Source organism: Antechinus flavipes, chromosome 1, assembly GCF_016432865.1.
Source record: "Antechinus flavipes isolate AdamAnt ecotype Samford, QLD, Australia chromosome 1, AdamAnt_v2, whole genome shotgun sequence".
Taxonomy (NCBI): Eukaryota; Metazoa; Chordata; class Mammalia; order Dasyuromorphia; family Dasyuridae; genus Antechinus; species Antechinus flavipes.
In genome coordinates this window covers 176,596,691-176,610,663 of record NC_067398.1, presented here as the reverse complement: position 1 = coordinate 176,610,663, position 13,973 = coordinate 176,596,691, and the positions used below count along the sequence as shown (strand labels likewise).

The 13,973-nt window shown below is 32.6% G+C and overlaps 1 protein-coding gene and 1 long non-coding RNA gene across 14 annotated transcripts in view; one reads left to right on the top strand and one right to left on the bottom strand.

The window, feature by feature from the left end:
• The window catches only part of LOC127559576 (uncharacterized), a 191,200-nt gene extending 179,699 nt beyond the window's left edge, over positions 1-11,501 (bottom strand). For both annotated transcript variants that reach the window (XR_007953167.1, XR_007953168.1), the window contains exons 1-2: positions 11,390-11,501; positions 10,934-10,996 (exon numbers count right to left, since the gene is read on the bottom strand). This is a non-coding gene — a long non-coding RNA (uncharacterized LOC127559576). The remainder of the gene's footprint in view (positions 1-10,933; positions 10,997-11,389) is intronic.
• Positions 11,502-12,098: 597 nt separating this feature from the next.
• MEF2C (myocyte enhancer factor 2C) overlaps positions 12,099-13,973 on the top strand; it is a 211,104-nt gene continuing 209,229 nt past the window's right edge. For 8 of the 12 annotated variants that reach the window (XM_051993458.1, XM_051993401.1, XM_051993433.1 and 5 more), the window contains exon 1: positions 12,100-12,270. The gene's annotated coding sequence lies outside the window, so the exon portion shown is untranslated. Of the gene's footprint in view, positions 12,271-13,973 lie in introns of all 12 variants that reach the window. The other 4 variants (XM_051993351.1, XM_051993423.1, XM_051993334.1 and 1 more) reach the window with 1 other exon arrangement.

Here is a 13,973-nt window from a genome sequence, read left to right as displayed (position 1 = left end):
TTTATTGACATGAAAACTATTCCATTTCTTCTAAATTATTCTTTCTCACTGTAGTAGTACATGTAATGATCACCTGAATTAAATCCACTTATTCCTGTTCATTTAAGTTCACTGACACCCAAGATTTTAATGTTTAATCTTTCTATCTCCTGTTTGACCACATGAAGTTTACCTTGGTTCATAGTTTTTATATTCATTTTAATACTAATCTTTACAACATCTAACTTTTCTTTGGTAACCAGACATTTCCTTTCAGCTTTGGCCCAATCATTTCATTCTTTTTGGAGCTATTTGTAATTGTTCTTCACTCTTCTTAGCAACATGTTGGACACTTTCCAGCTTGAAGGGTTAATCTTCTAGTGTCATATCTTGCATCATTTAATTACTGTTCATGGTGTTTTCTTGGCAAACAGATTGGAGTGGTTTGCCATTTCCTTCTCCAGTGATTTGCCTTTTGTAAGAGCTCTCCACTATGACAACTCCACCAAGAGTCTTGGGTAACTCTATATGGCATAGCTCATAATTTCATTGAGTGACACAAGTCCTTCTACCATGACAAGACTGTGAGCCAGAAATGGAGTAAAATGTTAGTGATTTCTATTTCTCCCAAAATATGTAGCTACAAACAACCTTGAGGAGGGAGCAAAGGGGAAAATGCCCCCTGGTTGTAGTGGGCCTTCTGTAACTGGACTGTGAAAAATGTCACTGTCAGTTCTTCAAAGAAATTACATGCCAGTGGAGGAGTCAACACACATAAGGGAATGGTGAGGAAAAAAAAATTGATCTGGAAAGTCAGAGGGATGGTAAGCTGAACCATAAGGGAGCCAGTTCTTAATACTCTTTGTAGGAGATGATATAATATTGATGTGATTGCTGTTCACGGTAGAGCAGATGGAATGCTGGTCTCAAAGCCAAGAAGACCTAAGTTGAAATTTATTTTTCCCAAGTCAAACTATCAGTATTCTAGGCAATTCTTAAAGACTCTAATTTGAAAAGAAAGCACCCACTTTCATTGATTAAGGGAGTTTCTACATTGAGAAATCCCCGACATATATAAGGGAAATTACTAACACATTTGTAAGCAAGCATAAAAAATTTTGATGGTTAGCTGAATCTTAGGGAATCAGTTATTACACTCTTTGTGGCAGCAACACAAAATCAAAATCCCAAGGCTAATCCTTTTTTAAAAAAACTATTCTCAAAGTGTGAGTAAGAACTACAAAGGGGAGTAAAGTATGCACATGACAGCAAGGCAGATACAAGATGCCTGTACTGGATAAGGTCTAGTTTCCTGGTTTATGGATGAATGCAATGTGAAGTATGGTTTGGGACCAGCTTGATACAATAGGATAGGTGATTTGTATTCTCTCATCCCACCAATCAAAGCAGCTCAATGATAGGGAAAGCATCAAAGCTTAGTGGATTAACTTCTTTGGAAAAGGGAATGATTGGTATTCTAATTGATGAGAAATGGAACAAAAGCAAGATAGATAACTAGAAAGTCACAGTCACTAGACTCTGATTTTCTGGGGAGTGGAATGTGTGTCGAGCATTGTCAAAAATCAAATTAATCAAATTTTACTAAGAATGGAGTATGAGCACGGTACTCTATTAGATTATTTTAATGAAACAAAATTCATGAGTTTTATCTTTATATGAACCAGTTAATATTGCGGCTCCATAGACAAATACAGTCCTGCTAACCTCACAAGTATCTTACAATTAGAAATGCATGTCAGTTATGAAGAAATTGAGAAAATGTAGATTTGTTAGATAAATATATCTTCACTATTAAAATAAGAAAAAACAATTTAACAGTTTATGTCATCTTTGTGTAGGAAAATTTCATCATTTTAACATATAAATACTCACTGGAAAAAAATAAAATACTTTTAAAGAATGAAAGAATAAGTGACCACAGTAGAAGACCTTCTAAGGATTGGAGGGAATGCCTCCTTGCTTTGGAAAGAGTAAGCTTTGAACAGAGTTTTGAAGACAGAAAGTTAGTTATATTATCTGGTGGAAAGGTTTTGAAGATGATGTTCAATAGTCAGTGGACAATTAGGTGGAACAGAGTTTGGAGTCAGAAAAAAACAAGTTCAAATCCAGTCTCAAACATTTACTAGCTATGTAACTCTGGACAGGTCACTTAACTTTGTTTGCCTTAGTTTTCTCATCTGTAAAATGAGCTGGAGAAAGAAATGGCAAACTACTTCAGTATTTTTGCTAAGAAATCCCAAAATGGGATCACAACTAAAAATAATTGAAAAACAACAACATATTCATAAGTTAATAGTAAAGAAAGCTTAGGGTTTCTTCTTTGGGTGTAGCTGTTTCTGTCCATCATTTATCCATTGAAATTCAGTTAGGTCTCTTTGTCATAGAAATCCACTTCCATCAGAATACATCCTCATACAATATAGTTGTCAAAGTATATAATGATCTCCTGGTTCTGCTCATCTCACTTAGCATCAGTCCATGTAGGTCTCTCCAAGCCTCTCTGTATTCATCCTGCTGGTCATTCCTTACAGAGCAATAATATTCCATAACATTCATATACCACAATTTACCCAGCCATTCTCCAATTGATGGGCATCCATTCAATTTCCAGTTTCTAGCCACTACAAACAGAGCTGCTACAAACATTTTGGCACATACAGGTCCCTTTCCCTTTTTTAGTATCTCTTTGGGGTATAATTCCAATAGAAACGCTGCTGGATCAAAGGGTATGCTCAGTTTGATAACTTTTTGGGCATAATTCCAGATTGCCCTCCAGAATGGCTGGATTCGTTCACAACTCCACCAACAATGCATCAGTGTCCCCGTTTTCCCGCATCCCCTCCAACATTCATGATTATTTTTTCCTGTCATCTTAGCCAATCTGACAGGTGTGTAGTGATATCTCAGAGTTGTCTTAATTTGCATTTCTCTGATCAATAGTGATTTGGAACGCTCTTTCACGTGAGTGGTAATAGTTTCAATTTCTTCATCTGAAAATTGTCTGTTCATATCCTTTGACCATTTATCAATTGGAGAATGGCTTGATTTTTTATAAATTTGAGTCAGTTCTCTATATATTTTGGAAATGAGGCCTTTATCAGAACCTTTAATTGTAATGTTTTCCCAGTTTGTTGCTTCCCTACTAATCTTGTTTGCATTCGTTCTGTTTGTACAAAGGCTTTTTAATTTGATATAATCAAAATTTTCTATTTTGTGATCGGTAATGGTCTCTAGTTCATCTTTGGTCACAAATTTCTTTCTCCTCCACAAGTCTGAGAGATAAACTATCCTATGTTCCTCTAATTTATTTATAATCTCGTTCTTTATGCCTAGGTCATGGACCCATTTTGATCTTATCTTGGTATATGGTGTTAAGTGTGGGTCCTTGCCTAATTTCTGCCATACTAATTTCCAGTTATCCCAGCAGTTTTTATCAAATAATGAAATCTTATCCCAAAAGTTAGAATCTTTGGGTTTGTCAAACACTAGATTGCCATAGTTGACTATTCTGTCTTGTGAACCTAACCTTTTCCACTGATCCACTAATCTATTTCTTAGCCAATACCAAATGGTTTTGGTGACTGCTGCTTTATAATATAATTTTAGATCAGGTACAGCTAGACCACCTTCATTTGATTTTTTTTCATTAATTCCCTTGAGATTCTCAACTTTTTATTGTTCCATATGAATTTTGTTGTTATTTTTTCTAAATCATTAAAATATTTTCTTGGAAGTCTGATTGGTATAGCACTAAATAAATAGATTAGTTTAGGGAGTATTGTCATCTTTATTATATTCGCTTGGCCTATCCAAGAGCACTTAATATTTTTCCAATTATTAAATCTGACTTTATTTGTGTGGAAACTTTTTTGTAATTTTGCTCAAATAATTCCTGACTTTCCTTTGGTAGGTAGATTCCCAAATATTTTATGCTATCAACAGTTATTTTGAATGGAATTTCTCTTTGTATCTCTTGCTCTTGGATTTTGTTGGTGGTGTATAAAAATGCTGAGGATTTATGGGGATTTATTTTGTATCCTGCTACTTTGCTAAAATTATGAATTATTTCTAATAGCTTTTTAGTAGAATCTCTGGGGTTTTCTAGGTATACCATCATATCATCTGCAAAGAGTGATAGTTTGGTTTCCTCATTGCCTACTCTAATTCCTTTAATCTCTTTCTCGACTCTTATTGCAGAGGCTAGTGTTTCTAATACAATATTGAATAATAATGGTGATAGTGGGCAACCTTGCTTCACTCCAGATCTTACTGGGAAAGGTTCCAGTTTTTCCCCATTGCATATGATGCTTACTGAAGGTTTTAAATATATGCTCCTAACTATTTTAAGGAAAAATCCTTTTATTCCTATGCTCTCAAGTGTTTTTATTAGGAATGGCTGTTGGATTTTATCAAATGCTTTTTCTGCATCTATTGAGATGATCATATGGTTTTTGTTTGGTTGGTTGTTGATATAGTCAATTATGTTAATAGTTTTCCTAATATTGAACCAGCCCTGAAGCAAGGCCATCTTCTAAAAGTTTAGATTAAAAGTTACCTGTATTTTGGCATTCTATTTGGTATCTGTGCATTATCCCATAAATCCAAAAGCCTCTAAAGAGAATTTATTCAAGGCTCTAGATATTTTTCTCTAGGTCCTTTTCTCTACAGTACCAATTAGTGACCAATAGAACCAATTGGATATTCAGATTGTACTTCTTTTATTATTTGCTATGGCTACATGATTGACAATATCCTCTTGTGATCAAACTTTTCCCAAAGCTTTGTCTTTTATACTATCTATGACATTCAGACCACTGTATGGAATATGTGAAGCCTTTCAGACTATTAAATCTCACTTCAATGAATAAAATTAAATGTTGCCTAGCTATTTTTCTCATTATTAAAATGAATAATAGTTGAGGGTACAAATGATCCACATATACCCATACCATCAGAACTGAATGCAGATTTTGGGAGGAAATGTATTAAAGTAACTGAATGAAGAATAGATTGGAATGGGGAGAGACTTGAGGTAGACAGATGAACCAACAGCCTACTGGAATAATCAAGACATGAGCTGGTGAGAGTCTGCACTAAAAGAGTGGCAGTATCAAAAAAAAAAAAAAGATGAGAAATGTTGCAAAGGCAAAAACATTTGCCTTGTATGTATAGAAGAACAGCACATCTTTAATATATATATCAGATTATTGCCATCTATAGGAAGGGGTGGGGGGAAATTATGAACTTTAAATAAAGAGAATATAGCTCTTGACAACAGCTCAGAGGAGGGGGGAGGAGTAAAAGATAGTAAGGAATTTCTGATGAATCCTAGTTTGTAAGCCTGAGTGACTGGGAGGATGAAGTTCCCTTCTACAACAATAGGGAAGATAGGAAACAGGGAAGTAAGGGTTAGAGAGAAAGATAAGGAGTTCTGTTTTGGTTATATTGAGTTTAGGATGCCTACTGGACATCCAGTCCAGTCTAAAGTCCAGTCTTAAGATGTCTGAAATGCAATTGGAAATGTGAGATTAGAGGTCAGCAGATTTGAGAAATCTCAAGAAAGTGATTTGAGAATCATCAGCCTAGAGATGATAATTAAATCTATGGGAGCTGATGAAATAACTCAGTGAAGTAGTATACAGGGAAGAGAAAAGAGGGACCAGAATATAACCCCGAGGGATGTTTACCTTTAGAAGGTATGATCTGAATGAGGATCCACCAAAGCAAACTAGGAGTGGTCGGGGTGGGGGATGAGGGGATGAGAAGGTCAAAGAGTGTAGTATCCCCAAAATCTAGAGAGAATAGAATACTAAGGAGGAAAGAATGTCCAATAATATCAAAGGCTATAATGATGTCAAATAGAATCAGGATTGAGGAACAAAAACATTGAATTTGGCAATTAAAAGAGCATTAGTAACTTTGGAAAGAGCAGTATTTCAATGGAATAAAGTTGGAAACTAGAATATAAAAGTTGAAAAAGAAAGTGAAGAAGAGAGGAGAGAAAGTGGAGGCAATTACTGTAAAAAAAAACATTCTGGGGGATTTTAGCAACAAAGAGAAGAAAAGATATAGCATGATGATTTGATACTTAGCAAGGGTGGAAGGATCAAGTGAGAGGTTTTTACAGGATAGAAAAGACATATGCATGTTGGTAGGTAGTAGGAATCAATGTCATTAAAAAGGGAGAGATTGAAAATCAGCAAAAGAATGAGAAAAACAGAGTTGGGGGAGAAGGGGGGCAAACTGTTGGATATGGAATGACAGATCAGTTGAACCAGTACACAGTTAGTCTTGGTTAGAAATAAGGCTACTCAGCCCTTTTTGTGGTGGTAAGAAATTGGAAACTGAGCAGATGTCCATCAGTTATAGAATGGCTGAATAAATTATGTTATATAAATGTTATAGAATATTATGGTTCTACAAGAAATGACCAGCAGTATGATTTCAGAGAGACCTGGAGAGACTTACATGAACTGATGCTAAGTGAAGTGAATAGAACCAGGACATCATTATATGGCGATGGCAAGATTATATGATGATCAGTTCTGATGGACATGGCTCTCTTCAGCAATGAGATGATTCAGGCCAGTTCCAATGATCTTGTGATGAAGAGAGCCTTCTACACCCAGAGAGAGGAATGTGGGAACTGAACGTGGTTCACAACATAGCATTTTCACTCTTTTTGTTGTGGTTTGTTTGCATTTTGTTTTCTTTCTTGTTTTTTTTTTCCTTTTTGACCTGATTTTTCTTGTGTAGCATGATAATTGTAGAAGTATGTATAGAAGAACTGCACATCTTTAATATATATCAGATTATTGCCATCTACAGGAAGGGGTGGGGGGAAAGAGGGAAAAAATGGAACACAAGGTTTTGAAAATTGTTATTTTTATTATTGAAATTTCTTATTGTTGAAAATTACCCATGCATATATTTTTAAGATTAAAAAGCTTTAATAATAAAAATAGAAAGAAGACCACTTGCTCATGTAAAACAGTGGTGAATAAAGGAAAAGTGGCAAAAGGCACCCAAATGATGGGAGATGAAAAAGAGAGAATAAGAGTAAGTTCATGGAGAACAGCATTCCATTTTTTTTCTGGAAAAACTGAGACATTTCTCAACTGAGAAAGTAGGGGGAGGAGGAGCCATTAAAGGTTTGAGGTAGCATGAAAAGATTTGAAAAAGCCACGGTGGAAAGGGAAATGATAAGCTAGAAAAGGAGGTATAGTAGGATTGGTTCCCAGCAATGAGGGACCACTTGAGATTTTGTAATATAAATTTGTAGTTGACTCAGAACAGTTGTCTATAAGCATGAAGGTGACAAATTGAGGCAATGATCCAAGGCTAAGGTTTGATTGAGCATAATTGGTGATATGATGAGGAAGTAATAGATTCAAGACAGGAGAAAAATGTAGAGTTGAATTGGTTTACTAGGGAGTCAAGATGAGGGGAAAGGAGAGAATATAACTGTAAAAAGAATCTTTTGTTAAATTGACTTTTTACTATTATTTCTTCCTCTGAACTTTTCCAGTGTTTCCCCCTTACTTAGAAAACATTCCATTCTTTGCTCCATTGTTTCCTGCTCCATTTTACTTGTCTCAATCCTTCATATGCTTCTTGATCAGTCTCTTTTCCATGAAGCCTGCCTAATTACTTATCCTTCCTTTGAATTTATTTTATTGTCACTCACTAAAATTTAATCAACTCATATTATTTATATTAATCTTAATCATATGGTTATCTATATCTATATCTATATACATAGATATAGATATAGATATAGATATAGATATAGATATAGATATAGATATAGATATAGATATAGATATACAGCATTTATCCAGGTAGATTCTAAGTCCCTTGAGGACAGGGACTGTTGTATGTCTTACCCTTTGAGGTATATCCTTCTATTGTACCCAGCACAATGACTTGCAGAGAATAAGCTTGCCATATATATTTGCTGAATGATTGGTTTAGAAAATGAAGTTCATTTTAATATTCTTCAACATGATTCTGTGGGGGCTTATATGGTCTCTGTAATTTTGTATTATTAATACATAATAATATTATTGTGCACCACAACACAACCATTGAATGGACAATGAGGGACAAGAAGTCAACAAGAAGACATGACTGCTTTAGAAGCAAAATCAGCTATGAGGCCTCAGAGTGAAAGAAAAAAAATGGCCTGGTAATTTTTTGAAATTATTTGCAAGCCTTTAGTGAAGAAAATATAAATGAGCCCTTCAAAATATTTCTCTCCACAGTTAGAAACTTCATTACAGTACCTCTTGACTTGACAATCTTGTTTATAATAGCCATTTTAAAAGTTGCAACTTAAGACTCATAAAGCAGTGTTATCACATAATATCTTCCCATCAACAATATTAAAAACATTCATCTCCTAGAAAATGTTATAATAAAGAAATTTCACTGAGCTGATAATTCAAACATTAAAGTAAATGTAAACAATAATTCCATATGAAAACACACCCTATTTAGAATGCTGAGCAAAGGAAATTTTATTTTGAGAAAAAGTAAAATATTTATTTTGAAATTTTGTCTATTGATGACAGTTTTACCTTTTAAAAAAATCTTCCATTACAAAAAAAGGTAAATATATGCTAAAGGCTAAGATGTATTTAATAATTTTGTAATAATAATTTTCCCCTCCTAATGTGGAGGGGAAAGGAATCTACTTATGTGATTCCCCCAAGCAGATAGTGACTGGCTTCACAAATCACCATTTACTTTGTATTTGTTTTATAAATGTTTATATTTGTATATGTTATTTTCCCCAACAGAATAAGCCTCCCTTGGGGCATAGACTTTCATTTTTATGTTTGTATCCACAGCCTAGCATAGTGTCTAGAACATAGAAAGTGCTTAATAAATGTTTGTTGATTGTGATTAAAAAGGAAATAGCTGATTTGTAAATATTTTAGCTGCCTATAAAATCAAATATCAATACACTATGTAGAAGAATTTACATGTGCACATATCCCATTTTATTTCAATGCATTTCTACCTATCATTTATAATCTAAAATTGGGCACATTTTGAATATATTTTGTGGAAATTTATATTTCAATGTAAATAGGTCAAATTAGGTCACAGACTTTTCAATGTAGACTTCCTTTTCCTCTCAGCTACAAGCAGGATGTATTTCAAAGGATGTCTCCATTTCCTCAAGGCACTGAATTCTAACATTAGAAAGCCTTTCCCTTCATCTGGTGTTTTCTTTCTTTTTTAAGATATATATAACCCCACCCAGTTTCCCAGTTCCCTCAACAATAGCCCAGAATTCATTTTGAAGCAAGGAATTCAGACTTTAGCCTAAGAGGCTGAGGTTGAAGGCAGGAACAAAGCTTCTTTCTTTAAAACCTGAGATAACATGCTTTTTTAAGTTTTTAACTAATGTAAAGAATATAATCTATAAAGCAATCGCCAATCTAGAGTAGAGTTCCAAAGTGATTTGTGGTAGTTTCAAACTATTCCTATTCCTAATTAATGTTTCTTAGTCAAAGAAAATGTTACTTCCTAACTTGGAGCTATGCTGTTTCACAAATTGTAAAGATACATTTTTAATTTGTAAATTATAAAAAAGTGAAGATAGATATACACATATGTAATCAGGATATAAACAAATATAATTTTACATAGATATGAGAAAAAGCAAATTATTAAAATTAGTGAGTTTTATTGCATAGAGTCTACAGATGGCAATCTGATTTGCTTCAAGAAAAATAAGAGTTGGAATGCTTTTCCCATCAACAACCCACAAACACTACCTGGTGAGGAAAGATAAAAAATACAATAGTAACTAAAGCAAATGGAATCATCCATAGCAAATAGCATCTCCACACCAGGAATTCCAACCAGGTGCTTTTAAATAAAACAAGGAATACTTTCTGATTCAGTTCTAATCTTTTCTTGATAGAGCAGAACATTTAATTCATGAGCCTGGTTTAGATGGACAAGAAAGATTTATGCTTACATGATTAGGTCGATATTTAAAATCACTGCATGAAAAGATATACACGATAGAAACAAATCACACCTGAGTAAAATTAAATTGTAGTTAAATTGTTTTTGATTTTGAAAGAGAGCAGAAATGAAAAACTAATAGAAATCTCTTTATCAAATTATCAAAGTAAAGTATGCGAAGTATCTTGGATGTGAATTTTCTGATGGAAATCTCGATGACCTTTGCTAATTTTCAAAATACATTTTTATAATAATGTGGATAGAAAGGTATAGTCCATATTGAAATTATTTTTCTTAATGTTCACAGTGCTCTGAAATATATGTACATGTAATACATATACATATAGAAAGAAAAAAATTAAATCATATTGAAAGAACCCCAAACTCTTGTTCCAGATTAATTTTTGCATCTTGATTAGATTTAATTTTTAATGTCCTTATTAATTTTTAGACTTTAGTTATGTACTTATCTATTTGTTCACTTATATGAATATATTCAAAGTCAAATAAGAAGTTGCAAATATTTATCAATAAAAACCAAATATTTTTAACTACTTATTTTTTAACATTTTGGATAGAAAAATAATTTATTTTTATATTAATTAGAGCTTTGCTTGTAGAACAAGATCTTTGAGGCTTTGTTTTTCAGACACTAAAGGACCTTGAAAAAGTTCAGAACTCCCATTCATTAGCACTTTAAGAAAGCTGTTTTCTACCTAAGAATGAGAATTGATGGAGAGATTGGGACTGAACACATAATTTTATGAAATATGATGAAAACATAAGGGTTTTGTTGTGACGCACATAACAATCAGGAACCTGTTTCTTTTTAGCAAGCTCCTAAAAAGTACCTCCTGTATAATTATTAAATAAAAACACTCACTTATTCAGTACTCAGCTAGCTTTTAAACCCTGAATAAGAGAAGTACACAGTGAGAGAGGTACTTACATGGTTTCCTTGGATACTGGATGATGCCAATCAGGTCTATGTTTTTATCTGAAAGTGGTGCCCCTGCAGAGAAATAAGGCTTGGTGAGTGGCTGTTTATACATGGTAGGTAAATAGGAACTTTGTTTATTTTACAAAGCATTTTTTATTTTGACCCAGATTTTTTTTTCCCTCATCACACCCCACCCTTTTAAGCAGCAGCAGTGTGGTACAACAGGTATATTGCCAACTCTCTTTCACATCACTTGAGAATACACACTTAGTGAAGCTAGAGCTCAGTACATATGCTTTTGCTAAGTCCCTTACTCTTAATGTTGCTTTATATATCATGATTATTTATGTCAGGCATATCAATGAAAAGTCCCTACCTCAACTTCATTCTTTGAAAGGAAAATTTTCTACCCCATCAATAAAGAAATTAATCTAAAGAATCCACATACACAATAAATATCCTTACCTTAATCCAACAGGATAAGAAAGCTAACTTTAGCCAGCTTTGAAAAATCCAGGGCTTCCACATACATTAGTTGCCATATTTAATGTGGTTGGGTCCTAGATTCTCAACAGCATCAGTGCTATGAACATACAAATTTGACATCCAGTCTTTCAACACTACATGCATTCTAATTTTGGTAGCATGATTAATAACTCCTATTTGAGAAGTTTTAACCTTCTAATATTACTCTGGATCAAAAAGAACAAATGACTTAGAGCAAAGAAAGGCAACCAACTTATAATACTTAACACAATTTAATAACCTAAAATGAAATAAGTATATGCTGCTTCCATTAAAAAGTTTCCAGCCACAATTAATAGAACAAAAACTTGTCTTGTTCTGAGATTATTCTTAGAAATGTAATTTTAAAATCTATGTGAAAGAAGGAAACTTCTTTTTGTCATATGAAAGTAATTTCTTTTTTTTGGAAGTGATTTTTGGATAGGAGAACTGATTTGATATTTTCCATTTGATCTTGAAACATAGTTTTGAGGGACAGTAATTCTGTGTTCTTTTGCCAGCGCTGACAAAGGTCTAGTTGTCAGTGATACCATTTACAGCTAAATTTACTCCAGAGTGGCAATAACAGGTGCACTGAGTCCTGCCAGACACTTGTGCACAGGGATCACGCATCTTACGGCTCAACAACCAAAGGGGGAAAAGCCTCTGTCTTCATAGAAAAGGAGACCGGAGCAAACACAACCCAAACTGGGGGGTTTCTCTTCAAAGCCAGCTGGTCTGGCTTTATTCTGCAGGAATTTTTTTACCTGTCAGAGTTTCATCAACAAAACCCTCAGCAGGTGCTGACGGGTACGACTTCCTGGAGAAGCATAAAGGCACTGGTGAGTTTTTATGAAGAAAATTTATTTTTTAAATCTTTAAAAGTTGATTTTTATATCTAGAAGCAGCCATTCCCTGGGCATTCATCTTCATGGAAGTGGTGAGACTATAGGAGATGAGTCCTATTCCATTTCATAATCAACTTACATCCTGTTTCAAGTAGACCTATCCTGTAATTTTACTTATCTGTAAACTTTTTAAAGCTTTACTTTGCAAAGTAAATAATTAATTCTTGAATATGTAGGTGATTTAAACAAATAAATAGATTTTCACTCTATCTTTCTATCTAATTCCAAACAATTTTAATGTAAAGTGCTGTTTCAATTAATATGAACTTAAATATCTATATGCATATTTATTTATTTCAAACTATTTTATGTTTCAATACTATCAATATGCGTGTGATAAAAACACTGTCTAGAAGTACATAAGTATAAAATTTTTAAGGATTTTGAAAACATCTTCCAAGAATATGAAATATTTAACAATTAAAAGGAAAATGTATTCTTGACCAGTTATTTAAAATGTCTTAATAGTAAAAAAAAAAAAAAAAGTAAATATCTTTTCAGTAAAATGTATCACTAGAATATATGTCCATATCATTTATCTTCAAAGTAAATTTATATAGCTTGTTTTAATCTCTTGAATTCAAAAGTTTAGAAAAATAATTTCAAATTTTAATAAATAAAAAAATATGAAAATTAGCCCTACAGTACTTTTTTTAAAAAGTAATTCTGTATATAATACTATTCAAGAACTTCTTTTATCTATGCTTCATATTACTTCTTAGAAATTTACAAATGCCATAAATCAAAAACATTTATTTAAACAAGAAAATTAAAAGCTTAGAGTAGAAATTTTACATGATAAATTTAAGGAATAATTTCAGTTGCCAAATGTCATGTTTACCAACAACATATTCTAATGAATATAGAAGACTCAAAAAGCTATATATTGACAAACAAAAATAAAATTTACTATACAATCAATTTGGGGGATTGTAGGGGCTGAGATTAGCACTAAAAATGGAGCTATCCCTATCAGTACAAGTTATTTCTTCAACTGCTATTTTAATTTGATATTACCATACATAATTTTGGGTTATTATAATTTATCTGAGTGATATGAAGTATAAACTTATTAACTGAAACTTGCTTTTGGGGAGGTCCAAAATAGGAAGAAAAAAATTTTAATAAAAAAAACTTGATATTTCTTGTCAAACTGCTCCCCAAAAGTCATATTCTTCTAGTTTTGCTTAATAATTATTTAAAATAATGTTAAAAGCTTTGGATTGGGGTTTTCATTTAACTATAAATTATTAAATAAACTTAAATTATTAAATAAACTCATGCTCAAGGGAAAAAAAATCTAACATTTTAATATATGTCATATCAACATTGATATACATTTTATAAATAAATGATTATTATTTAATAACTAAATCTGAACATATTATTTAGTTGGGGAATAGTAAAAACCATTTATGTATTTCAGATAACATGTATATATTTACTCAAGAAAGAAACACAATGTTTCTAAAAACCATTATTTTGGTGTATTATTATCTCCAATATATCTAATTATGTTCTTGTTAGACCCTGGGTTAGAAGAATTAAAAAGAATGTCTTACATTAACTTATTATATTGTAGAAAGGCAAACCTATATTTCAATGCATGTGAATATTATTTTAAAATTTCCTTTAAA